Source organism: Gymnogyps californianus, chromosome 24, assembly GCF_018139145.2.
Source record: "Gymnogyps californianus isolate 813 chromosome 24, ASM1813914v2, whole genome shotgun sequence".
Classification (NCBI taxonomy): domain Eukaryota; kingdom Metazoa; phylum Chordata; class Aves; order Accipitriformes; family Cathartidae; genus Gymnogyps; species Gymnogyps californianus.
This window is the reverse complement of record NC_059494.1, coordinates 4,936,237-4,950,523: the sequence shown is the minus strand read 5'-3', so window position 1 is coordinate 4,950,523 and position 14,287 is coordinate 4,936,237. Positions and strand designations below refer to the sequence as shown.

At 63.1% G+C, this 14,287-nt stretch overlaps 1 protein-coding gene across 11 annotated transcripts in view; it reads right to left on the bottom strand.

Moving 5' to 3' along the window:
- TCF3 (transcription factor 3) overlaps positions 1-2,140 on the bottom strand; it is a 74,998-nt gene extending 72,858 nt beyond the window's left edge. For all 11 annotated transcript variants that reach the window (XM_050910522.1, XM_050910526.1, XM_050910528.1 and 8 more), the window contains exon 1: positions 2,016-2,140. The gene's annotated coding sequence lies outside the window, so the exon portion shown is untranslated. The remainder of the gene's footprint in view (positions 1-2,015) is intronic.
- Positions 2,141-14,287: the final 12,147 nt, after the last annotated feature.

Sequence of the window (14,287 nt, the reverse complement as noted above, 5' to 3'; positions counted from 1 at the left end):
GTTTTCGGAGAGTTTTGCAAAAATAAAGCCCTCCAGGCAACCTTGCAAAATAGGTAAATATTATTCTTCCTAATTTTACAGATTTTTTTTTTTTTTTAAAGGGAGATTGATCTTTTTGGCCAGCTCACTATGATAGAAAAATATTTCTTTGGGAGGGAGGAAGAGAGGCCTGGGATGAGATAAAGGATTCCTTTTTTTTTGCCCTTTTTTTTTTTTTTTAGGAACTCATTCATGGTTACAAAGGGCAGCTGGCCAATAAATTTAACTCATTAATCATAAGGTTAAAAAAAAAAAAGAAAACTCCATGCTATCCAAAGCGTTTGTAGGCTGTGCCGGCTCAGCCACCACATTTCAATGAAGTTTTAAAAAAACCACTGAAATCAGCCCAGCATGTAAAAACCCTTTGCCACTATAAAAACAGCCAGGGGATTTTTCTTTTTCTTTTCTTTAAAAAGCCTTTTCTTTAAGTGTCATCAATGCATCTGGTCAGTATTTTTAAAGCAACTTTACCAACCTACTGCCCCGGTGCTTTGATCGCCCTGGCAGCATTGGGGGGAGACGAGCTCGTCCCCGTTAGACCCTGGAGAAACCCCCGTGCCCCCGGCTGCTGCCGGGGAAGGGGGGGGGGGGAAAGATGCATCACTTCAGCAGCCCCCCCCCCCCCCCATCCCCAAACCCCACGTCCCCCAAGGCGACCGGCAGCCCTCGCCAAGATCGCGGACAACTTGAACAATACGCGCTCACCACCCCAAATTCAGTCGGGGCCTTTATTTTTATTTCCTCTCCCCCCCCACTCCCCCTCCCCGGCCCCCCCCGCTCCTATTTTTAACTCCAAACCAACCCCCGGGAAGCCAGCGCCCTTCCCCGGCCCGGGAAGGGTTTTATCCGCCCCGGCAGCACAAAGGCCGAGCAAAACTTGACCCGGCAGCAGGAACAAGGGGCGGACGAGGGGCGCGGGGGCCCCACCGATGCCGGGCTAACGTGCAGCAGATGTCCGCCTCTCCCCCCCCGTCTCCCCCCCCTCCGTCCCGCTCCGGTTTCCTCCAGCGGGGCCCGGCGGTGGCGGCACCTTCTCGCCTCGGACAAAGGCTCGGGCGCCCCGAGCTGCTCCCTCTCCGTCTCCCTCAACTCCAGGCGCGGCCTGTACAGCCCGGCTGCTCCGGGACACGCTCAGGCCCAGCCAGGCCGGACCGGGCCCAGCCAGGCCGGACCGGGCCGAAGTGGGCCCAGCCGGGCCGGACCGGGCCTCGCTCACCCCTTGCCAGGCCTGGGGTCCCGCCGGGAGGGGGTCAGCGGGCTGCCCCTCCCCCCCCCCCCCCCGCAGGGAGGAGAGCGAAGTGGGTCACTGCCCCCCACCCGGGTCCCCCGTGCCGTGGGGAGGGGGGTCACCGCGGGCTGCCCCCGCCCAGACTGGAGGGAGGAGGCCGAAGCGGACCCCACGGGCCCCCTCCCTGCCCTGAGTGGAAGCGGGTTGCCCCCCACGCCACGGGGGGAGGCCGAAGCAGCCCCCCCTCCCCCGCGTCGGGCCCCCCAACTTTTGCACCGCCCCGAGCCGGAGCCGTGTGCTCCCACCCGGGAAGGGGGGGGGGACAGGGAACCCCCGGGGGCGGCTGCGCCCCGGGCCGGGGGGGGGGTACCTAGCTGAAGTTCGCAGCAGGACCGGGCACCGGCCCGCCCCCCCCCCGGCGAGGCAGGGGGAACCCCCCTTCAAGGAGCCCCCCCCCGCATGCGTGGGGACCCCCCAGCACGCCCCGTCCGCTGCCCGCCCCGGCAAACTTTGCCGAGAGCCGGCGGCGCCGGGGACAATAGAGCCGAGCCCCGTCCCGTCCCGCCGCTGCCGGCCCGGGGCAGCCCCCGGCGGAGGGAGGGGGCCGGCGCCCCAAGTCCCGCAGCCGCTCCGGGCGCGGGGCGCTGCACCGGGACCTCCAGCGCCCGCAGCACCGGGGCAGCGCGTCCGCATTTTATTATTTTATTTGTTTTATTATAATTATTATATATATTTTTTTTTTTTTTACCTGTTCCGGGGCAGGCGCGCACCCCCCGTGCGTGCGCGGGGGAGGGGAAGCGCATGAAGGTTCCGCGGGCGCGGAGGGCCGGGGGCTCGGCGGCGGGCGGGCGGGCGGCGGCCGCAGCGCCCAGGGCCGGCGGGCGGCGGCGGCGGCGCCTATTGTTCTCGCGCCGCCGGCGGATACAATGTAGCGAAGCGGCGCGATCGCCCCGCACCGGGCGGCGCGTGCGCCCCGGCCCGCCCCGCGCCCCCGCCCCGGGTCCTAACGCTACTGCTGCTGCCGCTGCTGCTGCTGCTGCTGCCGCCGCGGCCGCTCCGCCTCCCGCTGCTGCTGCTGCTGCGCCCGCCAGCCCCGCTGCCTCCGCATGGTCCCCCCGCGGCGGCGGCGGCGGCGCGAGACGCGGCGGCCACCCCCCCCCCTTCCCCCCCCCCCCCCGCACACACCCCCCGCACACACCCCCCGCCTCCCGTCCTCACGCCCCGCCCCTGGCGGACGGGCACCTCCTCCCCCCCCGCCGTATCCCTCCGCCGCCCGCACAGGCAGCAGGTGATGTGGGAAGCACTGCCCCCCCCACACACCCTGCTGCTGTGGAGGGAAGTGGGACGGCACCGGTTACGGCGGGACGGGCCCCAGCGGCAGCGCGGGGACGGGGCGGAGGCACCCTCCGAATGGGGAACTATGTTTCCTGGCGGAGGGGGACGGGCGGACGCAGCGCCGCGAGGTGGAGCGAAAGGCTCGTGACGACACGGGAGCTCCGGGAGATGGACTGATAAGGCCGCGGGGCGCCGTCCAACGGAAGGGCCTCGCCGCTCCGAGTGGCAGACGGCACGGCCAACCAGAGCGCGCCCTGTCCCAGTCCCCGCCCACCGAGCGCGGGGGGCGGGGCGCAGCGGAGCCCGCGGGCGGCCGCTGGTTCACGTCGCCGCCCGCAGCTTCCCCCCCCCCCCCCCCCCCCCCCCCCGCTTCGCCGACGGGACCCCCGGTCGGGTCGGGCGGGCAGGGCCGGGCAGGCCGTGCGCCCGCCTCGGGGTGGGGGTCCCGCCGCGGGGCCGGCGACGCTCCGGGAGCCTCCGCCCGGTAGCAGCCGCCTCACAGCTGGACGTCTCCTCAGTGCCCCGCCGTGGGGTAGCTTCGCTCGGGGCAGCCCCTCGCGTGGGGCTGGAGGAGCCTGGCGAGACCCGCCCTGGCGCTGCACGGGGGCCGCGGCCTGACCCCGCCGCCCCCTCGGGATGACCCGGGCACCCTCCGCGGTGCTGGGGACGTCGGGTTCCCCACCGCAGAGCAGCCCTGAGCTGGTGGGGCCGGGCCCACCAGCGTGGGGTCACCCGTGGAGCACTGCGAGGCCTGCGTCTGCCCGCGCTTCCCGCACTCCTGCCCGCCAGCAGCCTCAGCCGGTCCCCAGCAGCGCAGCGGGCGTTGTGATGTAAAGTCCACACTTTATATCCAGATCTTTACATCTTTCCGCCCGTTTACCTGCCCGGTTTAACTTTGCAGCTGGGTGCCGGCACTTAGAAGCCAGTCGGCGGGCGCTTTGTATCAAAGCTGCCGACGGGCCAGCCCCGGCACCCTGTGTAACGTGCCGTGTGTCCGCCCAGTTCACCGGGGCCGAGGGAGGCTGCTGCTCGGCGGGATCTTTCCCTGGTGCCCAAGGAGCTGCTTGCCCCGCGAGGGCTGCTCGCTTGTTCGGTGGCTTTTTAAAATGCCACATGGGGAGAAGGGAGCCGGGTTGGGGGGAGCGGGGGCTCTCAGCCTGGCATCGCTTCCCTGCTCCGGGTCACGCCGCGGTGGAGAGCCGGTGCTTTGCCCCCAGTTCAATTGATTCGGGCAGGTACAAAAGCAGAGGCAGAAGCAGGCAGGGGGTGGTTACCTCAGCTCATCGAGTCCGCACCGGCATCCGACGGGAGGGATCGAGGAGGAGCTGGGCTGCTGCCCGCCCGGGAGCGGGCGCTCTCCCTGGCAAAGGCCTGCTGCTCCTGCCCTGCCTGCTGGGCTTCAAAGCCGTTGGTCAGCAAAGCTGCTTTCGTTTTCACTTTGCCTGACCCTCTTCTGCAGCCGGGGTCCTGGGCCAGCTGTCACCTGGACCTTCGGGCCATTTGGCTTTTTTTATTCGATTTTTTTTTAAAAGCGGAAAGAATTACCTGCATTTAAATGGGGTCGGTGACCGAAGTCATCTTCCTGTCATCGGGGATGGATCTTCCCAGGGGTGAGAATGGCCCCCACCCCGATTCAGCGAGGATGGGGATGTATCCGGGCTGGCAGTGAGGTGCCGGTTGTGGTGGTGGTCCGAGGCACGCGAAGGGGGAACCGCCAGCCGCCACGCTCACAGGCAGCCATCTGCGCCCCTCCGAGAGGAGCGTACTCCTCTGGGACGTGGGATTCAGCTGCCCCGGCACATCCCACACCGATCCCACGTGTGACACGGTGGGCTGAGCATCGCCCTTGGCCCTGCCGCTTCCTCGCAGGCAGCCAGCCCTGGGCAGAGAGCCCGGCCGGGGGTGACGCTGCCTGGGCTCGGGGTGGAAAGGCATGCAGGGCACGGATGGGGCTGGCCATTGCGTGTAACTGCTTTTGGGAATCAGCGCGGGGCTGAGCCCTGGACGGCAGAGACGCAACCCTCCCACCCGTGCTACGTGCTCCCCCTGCTCCCGAAGGAAGGGGAGCGCTGCCTCGTGCGCTGCCGCTCTGCAAAAGGAGGCCATTCGCCTTTTTCTCCTTCATTTTCACCGTGCCTGATGGCCCCTTGGGCTGCTGTCGCCCCGCAGCACCCCAAGCCTGGCTGCTCTCCCCCACTGTGAGGCACAGGGCCATCGCCTCCAGCCAGCATCGCCCCTCTTCCTCCGCTCCCCCCTCTGCCTTCTGCTCTTGGGGATGACAAGGAGAAGATGAAACATTTCCCTAACACAATTATATTCTAATTTTGCATGTGTGGCCATAATTTCCTTGTCAACAATTGTAATTAAACCTCAGAGCCTAGCTATCCTGCCGCTGGTGGCTGTGCAAAGCCACGTGATGGAGAGCCGTGGCGGGCAGGAGCTGGCGTGAGCCTCGCCGGCTTTCCCTGGGCGTCCGAGGCCGGGACGGTGCGGGGTGAAAGCGGTGGGGAGATTTTCCTGCTCCGAGCTGTTTTGGTCACTGTGCGTCTTTGCGTATGTTGAAACCAGAATTTGCCTTTGAAGGCTCCTCCTTCCTGGTGGCAGCACGGTGGCAAGAAGCGTGTCCCCAGGCCTGCCCGTGGGGAAATGGGGAGGCTTAAAACTCCTCCGGCATCATGTTTTTTCTTGAAGCTGAGAAGTTCCCCCTTCCAGTTTACGGCGCGGCCCGCTCAATTTCCTATTTTGGGCTATTTTGGCGTAGGGCAGGAGGAAGCAGAAGGGATGAGGGGGATACGCAAAGGGGTACCACAGGGATGCCGTGCAGACACCTCCACCCAGGGCACTGGAGGGGCTCTGGGTGACATTCCCTGCCTGGAGATGCGGTGGAGCCTGCGGGCTCAGGAGCAACCTCGACGTCCCCTGAGCACCTCGTGATGTGAGATACAGGCCAACCCCAGCCCCTTCCCCCTGCGTAACGACATAAAACACAGCGGCGTTGCATGGGCAACATCTCAAGTTTGCCTTGTTTCCATCCCCTGAACCTTTTGGATGGGGTTAGCAGTTTTCATCATCTTCACAACTGTTAGTGCTAATAACATACAGCTAATAAATAAGTAAATGGAGCTGAGATTGTATCGTAGTCCTACGACACCAAGAGCTGTATCTTAAATAAAATAAAGTTTCACAATGACTCTTGCAACGCTCAGAGCTGGCGATGCCAGGGGAAAAAAACCATTGTGTAGTGGAGGCTCCAGGGCAGGCACCGGCTGAAGGAGGGCATGGAGACCTTCCCCCACGGGCAGGTTATCCCCCAGGGCTGAGCCTTGCTGGAAGGGGAAAAGCCCATCCATGCAATGCTCCCTCTTTGGAGGAACAGCGGCCATTGTTGCAAAAGCATTTGCTACCTTTGAGAAGGGTTTTGCAGCCCTGGAAGCCGGTGGTGAACCCGGCACCGCTGGCAGGGCCGGAGCAGCCCAGCCGCTCTCCGGGCATCCAGTGCAGATCCCCAGCAAAGAGCCTCTAGCTCTACCCACGCTGGGTTTGCCATCATCCCGCTGACTCCCGTGGAAATGAGTCCCTTGGTTGCTGCATGTAACACAGCCGATGTCCCTCAGCTTTGCTTCCAGGGCTGCTCGCTGTCCCCTTCCCAGGGTCCCTTCCCATCTCCTGGCCCCGCGCTCCAGCAGCTCCAGCCCTGGGTCCCTGCAGCGCGGTACCCGCTGGCTGCAACACGGAGCAGGGCACCTGGAAAGTGCAGGTGAGTTAATAGTTCTGCAGGAATCAAACCAATCCCACTGGAGCCAAACCTGGGTTCATCAATTGCCTCCCCCCAATGCAATGCCGTGTTTGCAGCACTGCGTCAAGAGAAACAAAAAGCAATAAAATATCAACAAGGAACAGTGCTGCCGGCAGCCGGAGGGGGTGGCGGAGCGGTGGTGCCCTCACCAGCCTGCACAGCGCCGGCTTTTCTGCTTCCCGCTCTGGGGATTTCCCTGCATTAAAAGTTTTGCAGAGAAACAACATCCCTTTATAGCCCTTGACTGAGGTCCAGGGGCTCCGACCAGCTCCGAGCTCCAGCCGCGACGAACTCCCTGCCCTGGGTCTTGCTCCCCATGTGCAAAGTGGAGCCATCGTGGCGGCCGGTCACAGGCGTACAGCTCTTGGTGTGGCCGCCTCCTCCTCGCCGCTGAGGCCTGGGCAGGTTGTTACATGCAATCAGGCAGAAGTCAACAGAGAGAGGCGACAAGCTCCGACAGCCGGCAGAGCCATGCGCCATCTCCACAGGAAGACAAGCAGTTACTCTCGTCGGGTCTTTCTGTTTATCTGCGGCCCCGGTCTCCGTGCCTCTGTTTCCCCTCCGTGTGATGACGGCAGGGCCAAACTCTGCTCGTGTGAAACCCTCAGAGACCTTTGTAGGTGCTGTTGGGGATACGGCAGTGGCGTGTCAGCCCGCGCCAGCATCCTCGGGCAGCGGAGCCCTGAACAAGCCCCGTGTCAGAAACCCCGCAGCAGAAACGTCCCTGAGCCTGGGGGGCTGCCTTCTGTCCCGGCCTCATTCCCAGAGTCAAAAACCAGCCGAGTCTTTTAATTCCTCGCCGAGGAGGTGCAGGACCCGTCGCTGTCTGCAAGGAAAGGGCTGCTGGCACAGAAGAAAAGGCTGAAACCTGAAGCGGGATGGATGGATACTTGCTCAAAGGCAGCTTTGGGGCAGGTTGTTCTGCCTCTGAGCCCCTGCCCTGGCCTGTCACTGTCCCCATCTCACTTCCCGGCAGTTCGGGAGGGTCTGGGAAAGGCTCGCTGCGGTCCTTGGCCAGGAGAGCTTGGGAGCGCTGGGCTGGTCCAGCCTAAGTATTGCGGCAATGTCTGGGGGAGGCTCCGGCCCCGGCGGGGGCTGCGGGACACCGGCCACTGCCGCTTTCCTCGGAGCATCCCACCCCCCTCTTACAAAACTGAAAATGAATGAAAGTTCAGGTCAGTGCTGGGCCATAAAAACAGGCTTAAAAAAAAAGGTAGTGGAGCAAAATCCCCATTTCCCTGGAATTTCCTTCCAGCAGGGCTGTTTTTCCAGGGTGTGATGTGATTCCCTGGGTACGGCGCTGCTTGCTGGGACCTGCCCCCCCATTTGGGACCCAGACTCTTGCCCCGTCTATTAATGACTGGGGACCCCGCGTGACAGCCACCCGCACTGCGAGGGACCTGACGTCCGGCGCAGAGGAGATGGATGGGCCGGGACCACCCAGCGAGGCCGGTGGCTGCACAAAGTCCCTGCGCAGAGCCCCCCCCGGCCCTAAAAATCAGGGCAGCCCGAGGAGGTCCCCTCAGCGTGGGGGACAGCGAGGGGCAGGACCAGGCGAGCATCTCCCGCCCAGAGCCGAGGTCTGGGAGCGCTGTCCTACCCCCAGGCTCCCCCTTCGTTCCAGTTTCAGGGAAGTAAAACAAACCAGGAGGTGCGGAGCATCGCTCGTCGCTGTCACCGTGGAGGATGCTCCCGCAGATGCCCACCCCCAGAGCCACCGAGACGTGGGCCAGCATGCGGCTGGGCTCGGGCCACCTCGCCGGGAGTCCCAGGGCGAGGGGAGCGGTGGGAGCTCAGGGCTTCGCACTGGGTCCCGGCGACTTTAAGGAGCAAGTTTGAGTTCATATTTGCATTTAGTCACAGTGTGAGTCAGACATTCCAGCCCCGGCTGCCGAAATGCCTCAGCTCTGACTTCTGATTTCCCACTGCAACCTCGGGAGGGTTTTTTTTTTTTTGGTTTTTTTTCCCCCTTCTCTTTCCCTTTCTCCTCTTTTTCTTCCCTTTCTTGCCTGTCCTTTCTGGCCAGCCCCGTTTCAAAGGCAGGTCGGGCTCCCATGGGAGCAGAGTTGGCGCTGGGCACGGGGCAGCCATGATGCTGCGGGGGGGACGGGGCATCCCGGAGAGTTTATTTTTCCTTGTAGCAGTGGGGAGCTGAGGGGGGGGGGGGTTAAACCCTGCCAGACAGTCCAGCTGTGGAAGAGGTTGAGCCAGGGACCCCCTCACATCCCTCCAGGAACGGGGGGGGATGGACATGGGGGTGGCAGGAGCTCTGCTGAAGCCACCGGCAGCTTTCGGCTACCCCGGCCATTGCAGCGAGGCCCCAGGGCAGGGCAAAACTGGGGAGGAAGAGGGGGAGGAAACAGAGAAACCTCCCAGGAAAAGCCCACCAGACCCTCCGCCCCGTTGCAGGGTACGTGCCAGGCTTGCGCAGGTTTATTTGGCCCCAGCAAAGCACCAGTTCTTGATTTGTAACGTTTTTAATTAAAAAAGACCTGGAGCTCAGCCGGCACCGACCAGGGAGCTGCCTCCCCACTGTGCCCCCCCCACTGTGCCCCTTGCTGTCCTCCTGCAGGCACCGGGCACCCAGAGCTGGGTCCCGCGGGAGCATCGGGGATGCCCAGCTCTGACCTGGGGGCTGCTGGACCCCCAGAGCCGGGGGCTGGGGGAAGGAGATACGCCGAGTATTTGGACAGAAAGGCAGTTTTGTTTTTGGTTTCCTGAATGATGCATTCCACATGGCGTTGCATCACGCACAGCTGTTACATCACTTTAGCCAGGAAATTTAAAACAAGTGGCCTCGGCTGGAAATGGTGGTTTAATTATTATTTATGGACAACAACAACAACAGGGAGAGAGAAAAAAGGCCTCAAAACTCTTTTTTTTTTTTTCTTTTTTAAAACCCGCCCATCTCTCACGTTACAGCGACTTTGTCCCTGGCTCCCTCCCAGCCTGCGTGATGGTGGAGCGGCCAGGCTGCCACGGGGATGGGCTCTCGGCAAGGGCAGGCTTTGGGCTTGGCTCACGCTCTCCAGGCAGCTTGGCCAGCGCTTACAGACCCTTTGGCCACGCTGTCCCCCTCTCCTCCAAGGGTGTCCCCTCCTTCCTGGCCGCCCCTGCAGCACCCACAGCAGAGCAGGGCACCCTCCGGCTCCCGGCCACCCCGCAGGGGTGCTGCTCATCCCTGTGCACGGATGCTTCCTCCGCCAAAGGCCGAGCATGTGCCACCGGCAGCTCCCTGAAAGCATCGTTAGCTTCGCTCGCCGTCCTCCCTTCGGGTGCCGTTTGTTATTAGCGATGGCTCCCGGCAGCCCCCGCAACACGCACCACTGGTAGAATTCTCTCAGCTGAGTTAGGATGGTCAGTATCTCCCGCGGGACAGTCTGGAGTCGCGTGATAGATCCGAGTTCATCCTTGCCTGCTGGGGCTGCCTGTCAGCATGGCCTGCTCGCGTGCCCCACAGGGACTGGCCCTCGGCACAGCCGTTGGGGACATCGGTGGCAGTGACGAGTTCCTTCTCCAACCTGTTCTGCTCCTTTTCTTCCAGCTGTGGGGACAGAAGTGATGCCGAGAGCGTGATCATCCTCCCTGCCTTCGCGTGGGGGCATCAGGGACCCTCTTCTTCCTCTCTTCCTTCACCCTCTCTTTCGGGCACAGCATGGAGCAAGGACATCAATGGCCCTGACCCCCCGCTGCCAGCACCCCAGGGGTCCCTGTCACCAGCGCTGGAAGGAGGACACCCCCCTCCATCAGGCTCAGCTCCAGGCTAAGTGTGAGTGATGGCTGCACGTGGCCAGCCGGGGCGGGAGCCCACGCCGGGGCCACGTGTGTCCCCAGGGACCCGCGGGCAGGCAGAGAACTGCCTGGCTGCTCCTCCAGACCCCTGCTCGGGGGTTTCGTGCAGCCCCCAGCCCCGTTTGCAGATGGGGGCAAAGGAAAGGGCAGCGGCTTTTCTGCTGGAGCACAGACCTCAACAGCGTGGGGTGGCCATCGAGCGTCTCCACAGGCACCTGCCGGGCAGGGCCACATCCCTGCCGGAGCAGCAGCGGGATGGAGGGGAGGCAGCGGCGCTGGAGGGAGGCACTGGGGGGAACGGGGCATGGTCCAGCCCTCGCTCGGGACCCGCTGGAGAGCCGGGCTCTGGCGGGGCCGGCCAGATCCAGCCCTGCAGAGGAGCACAGCCACAGCGCCCGCCTCTGCTCGCCTCCCAGCCGGGGCAGAGCCGGGATGGAAACTTCTCAACCGCGCATTGAAAAGCTTCGGGGCGGCTTGTTGGAAAATTCAGCGGGGAATTCTTCTGTGTGCAACACCCCTCGCTTTGTGCAAATGTTGAAAAATGCAAAAATGCTCCATCAAAATGCTGCCCCGGTGCAGCGGTGATGACAAACGCTCCGGCTGCTTCCCACCACCACCATGCCGCTTCTCTCCCTAAGTACACCCGCAATAACATTTTCCAGCCCATTGTCCACAGACTACTGGGTGCTGATGGGACCCCTGGGAAACACGAGGTCGTGCCACGATGCAGCGCACCCCAGCCCCACGGGCTCTCCCGGGGCTCAGGGGAAAGCGGTCCCAGAATTGTAATGTTTTGATGACTCAGTCGTAAAGAAATTGCACCCTGGGTGCCCTAGGTCGAGGGTGCTCTTTATCACCCTGGCAGCGGGATACAGTCCCCACGGCACAGCAGAGCCTGGGGATGCTTATATCTGCCCCGGGGGTGTGATCCTGCCCAGGGGGGCTTGGAAAAGCTGCCTTAAAATCAACCACAAATGAAGCGGGGTCATGAGAGAGCTCTCGGCACATTGTGCCGGAGGAGGCAACGCGGCGTCCCCGGCCCCAGGTGGAGTCCCCCCCGCCCGCCGCTGCAGCCCGCGGCCCAGGATAGCATCCGCCTACGAACAGGAAACCCTCTGTACGTGTTTGCCGAGGCGGGGGGCCTGGGGAATCTCCTCTGAATGGAAAGAAAAGGCACCCCCGCACCCAGACACCATCTTAGCGCTTCCTCTGAGGCGGGGGGGGGATCTCCGGGGGTGCCCTTGTCTGGGTGTCCCGGGGGGGGCCGGTGGGGACCGTCTTCCCCCGCCAGGATGCAGGGGTGAAGGTTGCTGCCGGCTGAGACAGCTCATGGGTGGGAGAAGGTTAATGGAGGCGGGTGGGAGATCCTGCTGGGAAAAGGCTGAGGGGAGCCTGGTTCCCGGCTGTGCAGGCAGCCCTGGCCTGGGCAGAGGCACAGGCAGGAGGCTCCAGGGAGGGGGGATGGGGACAGGGAGAGGGAGAGGAGGGAAGGAGCGAGGCGGAAAGGAAGAGAGAGATGGAGGATAGGAAATAGCTGTCACGGGAGTTGGGTGCGGAGCAGGGGACAGGGACAGGAGCCTTGCCTGTGGGTGCTGACCAGGATGACAAATGCCCCGTCCAGCACCTCTTCACAGGTGAAAACAGCAGGATCTGAGGGCAGTTGTCAAACCTGAGGGTAAATATTCCCCATGGACAAGGAAGGTGGCAGCACGCATCTAAAGGACTGCCAATATACCCCCTGCCAGCTGGAAAAGTCCCCTCCATCCACCCCAAAAGTCCCAGTGAGGAAGGGACAGGAGGAGATGGCAGGGTTTGCCTGGCTGAGCTGGGGGTATGAATGCTGCTGGGATGTAAACGTGTTGTTAACAGGGCACGTTTCTAGCTTCTTCAAACTGAACAGCTAAATGAATATGTTCTCATGGTGGGTGAGGCTCAGAAAGTTTCAATTTGCAAACATGCCCTGAAGCGGAGCTGCTCTGAGCGCCGGGACGCCGAGGACCGCGGTGGCCTCTGTGCCTTTGCTGCAGGGGAAGGAGAGGACACAGGCAGTGCCTCTTTGGGACTGGCCGGGGGATTTCCCTTCCCTACCCAGATTTCTTCCCTTAGCGGGTTTCATGATATAATGTCAAGTTTCAGCATCATTTGAGGAGTAATAGAAACCTCCCCGGTGAGGTGAGTCCCTGTTCCAGGCTCCTTCCCCTCCCGTGAGGCACGGCCATGGGAGAGGATGGCCAGATCCTGGTGACAGCTGTCCCCACAGCAGGAATGGGCTCAAGCCTCCTCTCCGGCAAAGTGAGGGTTTGCAGCGGGTCCCGTCTCAGCCCCATTTTCCATCCTCCCTCCTCGCGGTCTCAGCCCAGGGGGTGGTTTGGGCACCGCCTGCCCCCCGGCTGCCTCCCCATTGCCAGATCCAGCCCCGCCGGCACGGGGAAGATGCAGTTTGGCTCCGTCCTCTTCTATACTGTCCCGGTCCTTGACCTCTGTGTCTGCACCATGACTTCATCCCACTGCGCGTGACTCTGGCACGGGTGGAAGATGCTGAAAACTCCCCCAAAACCTGGGCTTGGGCACAGCAGCAAAGACCAACCTGACTGTGAGCAGGCACCTAAAAACCAACCCTGTGCCCTGGAGAAACTGGCCCTGAGTGACCTAAACTTATAGATCCGCTGCCCAGCAAGGGGCTGAGATCTAGATGTGCTTCTCCTGGAAGGACACACGAGCCCAGATCACCTTGTCCCAGAGGGTGCTGGGGGCTGGAGCCAAATGACACCCCCCAAATCACCCTCTCTCCCGGAAGGGCTGGGCACGGGGATGCCGTAGCTCTGCCGCTCTTGCCCATTCTTTGCCGCGGCTGCAGGTGCCTCTCCGCCGTGTCCTCCCACCCGGCCTGGCCCGCGGCACCGCTTCTCTTTCGCTTCCCTGGGGCCAACGCGGCGCGTGGGTGGGGGAGCCAACCGCACCGGCACAGTGGTATAATTAGATGCCGGCAACCCCGGGAGCTCACGTCACTTCTGCTGAGAGGAAGGAGAAGCAGAAACTCCTGGGAGGGCTGAGCTGCCGGTGGGGCGTCCGGGGGGGCTGCGCTTCAGTGGCCTGGGGACGTGGCAACGGCAACCGAGGGGAGCAGAGCATCCTTCCCCACGCTGTGCCCTGTCCCTACCTGTATGGCAGGGCAGAGGCTGCTGCCGGGGAGCGTCACTGGCCGATGTCCCCATGTGGGGAGCAACCAAAAATCCTGCAGCTCGGCCATGGGTGCCTGTTCCGCAGCTGAAGTTGGGTCCCTCCCCAGCGTTTTGTGGGGTGGTCCCCCTCCCCTACATCTGGAGCTTTGCAGGGTCTTTGGGGAACAGGGGGGTGCAGAGGGGAGATGGGACGAGATCCAAAGGCGGGTTAAGGGAGGAGGAGGAGGCTGAAGAGATGCTCAGCCCTGGGCATGTGAAAGGACACGGCAGCAAAAGCCATCTCCTCCCAGCCGTGGCGAGCAGGCTGCAGAGGGGTTTGCCAGCGGGGGGGACGAAGAGGGGACATGGGCGCCCCGGGCTGGGTTTCGGGCCGTTCCCGAGTGGCAGGGGACATTTAGGATGGACCAGGGTGCTGTGACTCTGGCCATGGGCCGGTGGGTTCCCAGCAGCCCTGCCAAACCCCCCTGGTTGCGCTGTGGCCCCCACCCTCTGTCCCCATAGGGCTCTGCCACCCCCTGCCCCAGCAGCGGGGAGCCCGGGTGCAGCCCTGAGCTGCGGGGAGGTGGGCTGCGGGGGGGGGAGGGCGCAGGAAGCCAGATTAACGGCAGCCAGTCGTGAAATCTAGGGCAGACCCATCTGTCAGGCGTCTCCCATTCGAATCCGGCTGCGATGCCTCCCCGTGCATTGCCCCCACCTCCTGCATCCCCTCCCCACCCTGCTCCCTGCAAACCCACATCCGGGGGGGGCTGCAGGGAGCATCCTCGGGGGGGGGGAGAGGAGGCCTTGGGGTGGCGAAGGGGCTTTTTACCCCCATTAAACCCTGGATGTGCCTTTTGTTCCCACAGGCAGCCCCTGGCCCGGGCTCCCGGCTCTCCTCCAACTCAGTTTTCGGACACCTGGGGGCTTTCTCCTCTT